Below are 3,823 nucleotides of genomic sequence, written 5' to 3'. Positions count from 1 at the left end.
CCACGAGCACGAGCAGACACATCACCCCTGGACTTGAATGTTGATAATTATTCTAAGGTTTCCAGAACAGGTTCATAATTATCCATTACATTTTTTACAGCTTTTACACAGACCATCCAGCGTGTTGGACACAGAGGCTTTATTTTTAACACATTTGCAGGGCCTTCTACACTGTGTTGGATGAGGTCTGAGAATATTGTATGGAATGTGATAGATTGTCCAAACATATTACCAAGTTCTTGGACATAAAGTAGTGCATCTTCCAATTATGGTACTACAGCCTGCATCACCAGGTTTGTACAACGTGCTCTACAATGGACATAAAGAGCAAATGGTGGTTCTTGGCGTATTAATGCTTGTGCACCATGGTATTTTGTTGCCATATTTTCTGCACGATCATATGTTTGTGCTCTCAACTTTGACAGAGAAGGTCCTTGACGGCATAAAACATCTTTGATGATTTTAGCATTTGCAGTACCAGTGATATTATCAGCCTGATACAGTCCAATAAAATCCTCATGAGGATACAGATCTTGGTCAACGTAACGAATACAAAAGCTTTCTTGTTCCTGACTAGATATATATTGTGTGCCATCACTAATTACTGCGTATGGATTGTCACCAATATATTTACGGATTTGATGCAAAATTGCATGGGACAATTACTGAAGAACTTCATTTTGGATGTCTGGGCTTAGATATTCTGCTCGATTTGCTGTAATACACTGTTTCAAAGAAGGTACATCCTCTGCTCGTGCACTAAGAAATTGACGGAAACTCCCATCGGTGTAATCATGACCTCGAAGTGCAAGGCCTTGTTTTGCCAGAAGAGCTATGGTATGAATTATTTTGTTAAGACAAAGCCAGGCTTCTTTCTGTTGTTGTTGAACTTGCTGTGATAACTGTTGATTGTTTGACTGGTCTCTATACTGTACTAGTTGACTCAGTGCATATGAATAAGCATTACCTTTCTGGTGTTTTTTAACCTTTCTATTGCCTTCTTCCAGTTGGTGTAACCAGTGCTGCAAAATGTTTGCTCTGTGTTCTTGGAAAGCTCAGTTAATTTCAGTGACCTAGCTTTTGCACTTTTGCACAGTGAAAGCATAGTACTCCTACCACTCTACTGCTGTAATTCCGCCAAGGCTTCTTTCTGTTGTTGTTGAACTTGCTGTGATAACTGTTGATTGTTTGACTGGTCTCTATACTGTACTAGTTGACTCAGTGCATATGAATAAGCATTACCTTTCTGGTGGTTTTTAACCTTTCTATTGCCTTCTTCCAGTTGGTGTAACCAGTGCTGCAAAATGTTTGCTCTGTGTTCTTGGAAAGCTCAGTCAATTTCAGTGACTTAGCTTTTGCACTTTTGCACAGTGAAAACATAGTACTCCTGCCACTCTACTGCTGTAATGCCGCCAAGGGAAATCCTTGAACCATCTTCCTTGAAAATGCAGAATGCGCTTTTTCTTCATTTGTGACTGTGCTACGATGATTTGAATTAGCGATGTGCTCTCATGGGGTTGGTTTGGTGCCTCTGTGCTTACAAGTGTTTCCTCAGTATCCTGAAGACTAGTTGCGTTGCTGAGAACTGTTGCTTGATTCATCTGAGGCAGTGACAACTCCACAAAATGTTCCTGGGACCAAGGTGCAATCATTTGATACTTCTAAATCTGTGGCCCCAACTCCATATTGAATTGTAGACTGCAGTTCTTACATATTATCGCCATGAATTGTGTTAATTTCTGAGTTGTCTGAACATAGGTTCACTTCCCTTGGCTGTTTCTTTGCAAAGAATTTCTGGATGTCCATTCTAAGAAAAAGGAACAAATAAGTTTGTATCATTTGCAATATGGGAACATACAAATATTTAGCTGCAGTTTAAAAGTTGCACATAGTCTTTTGTGTGCACTCTCCCATGTAATCAGCACAGGGTGTGTTAGGGACAAAACCTGCCTTCTGTATAAGGATCCTCTTCCAATGTAGTGTGACAGTGTGGGGAAGTGAGGCATGTGCAAAGGCTTCCCAGAAGGTCTATCAAGTTGTTGTTTAACATCTTTAGGTTTCCACAGCAAGAAGAGCATTCTAGTCAGCATCTTACCTGACTAAAGTGTTTCAGCAATACATAAGACACTGCAGTATATATTTGATGGTGGCAAAGGAACCTACCTGAAAAATCTTTTAGCTGAAGATGACAGGTAATGTGGCCAAGAAGGTTTCCAAAAGCGAAGTATTGTTGTACTTGTAGCAAAAAGGAATCTGTTGGGAAAATAAGAATACATTGTAAGGCTTTTGATTTTGGTCTGAGTAATACAAGTACTGTACTACAGAATTGTTCAGTACATAGTATCAATCAATCAATCAATCACGGCATTTGTATAGCGCACTACTCACCCGGGAGGGTCTCAAGGCGCTGGGGAGAGGTAAGTTACTGCTCGAACAGCCAGGTCTTGAGCTGCTTTCTGAAGGAGAGATGGTCTTGGGTTCACCGAAGGTGGGTGGGGAGGGAGTTCCAAGTCTTGGCTGCCAGGTAGGAGAAGGATCTTCCGCCGGCGGTGGCTCTGCGGATGCGTGGTACGGTGCCGAGTGCGTGGCTGGTCGATCGTAGCTGGCGGGTGGGCGTGTAGAAGGTCATGCGGTCGTTGAGGTACTTGGGGCCCAGGTTGTGGAGAGCCTTATGTGCGTGGGTGAGGAGTCTGAACGTGATTCTCTTGCTGACGGGGAGCCAGTGCAGGTCTCTCAGGTGTCCGTTGATGTGGCTGTGTCGGGGGATGTCGAGAATGAGTCATGCGGAGGCGTTCTGGATGCGTTGGAGTCTTTTTTGAAGTTTGGCTGTGGTTCCGGCGAAAAAGAGGGTGTTCCCGTAGTCCAGTCGGCTGGTGACGAGTGCCTGGGTGACGGTCTTCCTGGTTTCCGTGGGGATCCATCTGAAGATCTTGCGGAGCATGCGCAGGGTGTTGAAGCACGAGGATGAGACGGCGTTGACTTGTCTGGTCATCAACAGAGAGGAGTCCAGGATGAAGCCCAAGTTACGTGCGTGGTCCGTTGGTTTAGGAGCGGTGCCCAGGGGGCCACCAGGAGTCATCCCAGGTGGAGGGTGATGATCCCAGGATGAGGGCTTCCGTCGTGTCTGAGTTCAGTTTAAGGCGGCTGTTCCTCATCCAGTCGGCGACGTCTTTCATCCCTTCGTATAGGTTGGCTCTGGTGGTGGTGGGGTCATTGGTGAGGGAGAGGATGAGCTGGGTGTCGTCGGTGTAGGAGATGATGTTGAGGCTGTGCTGGCGTGCGATGGCTGCAAGGGAGCTCATGTAGACATTGAAGAGGGTTGGGCTGAGCGAAGAGCCTTGTGGTACGCCGCAGATGACTTCGGTGGCCTCGGATCTGAACGGAGGGAGGCGGACTCTCTGGGTTCTTCCGGTGAGGAAAGAGATGATCCACTCCAGTGCTTTCTCTCGGATTCCGATGTTGCTGAGGCGCTTCACTAGGGAGCGGTGGCAGACGATGTTGAATGCCGCAGAGAGGTCCTGGAGGATGAGGGCCTCTGTTTCCCCGTTGTCGATCAGGGTTCGGATGTCGTCGGTGGCTGCGATCAGGGCGGTCTCGGTGCTGTGGTTGGCCCAAAACCCGGACTGCGAGGGGTCGAGGGATCCGTTCTTCTCGAGGAAGGCGGCAAGCTGTTTGTTGACGGTCTTCTCAATGACTTTGGCCAGAAAAGGAAGGAGCGAGATGGGACGGTAGTTCTTGAGGTCGGTGGGGTCCGCCGTTGGTTTCTTCAGGAGGGCGGTCAGCTTGGCGTGCTTTCAGCTCTCCGGGAAGGAGGGATGTGGAA

The 3,823-nt window shown here is 46.8% G+C and overlaps 1 pseudogene; it reads right to left on the bottom strand.

The window, feature by feature from the left end:
- Positions 1 to 266: 266 nt before the first annotated feature.
- Positions 267 to 1,652, bottom strand: LOC147728634 (zinc finger MYM-type protein 1-like; annotated as a pseudogene).
- Positions 1,653 to 3,823: the final 2,171 nt, after the last annotated feature.

Source organism: Lissotriton vulgaris, chromosome 3_1, assembly GCF_964263255.1.
Source record: "Lissotriton vulgaris chromosome 3_1, aLisVul1.2, whole genome shotgun sequence".
Classification (NCBI taxonomy): Eukaryota; Metazoa; Chordata; class Amphibia; order Caudata; family Salamandridae; genus Lissotriton; species Lissotriton vulgaris.
This window is presented reverse-complemented; position numbering and strand designations above follow the sequence as displayed.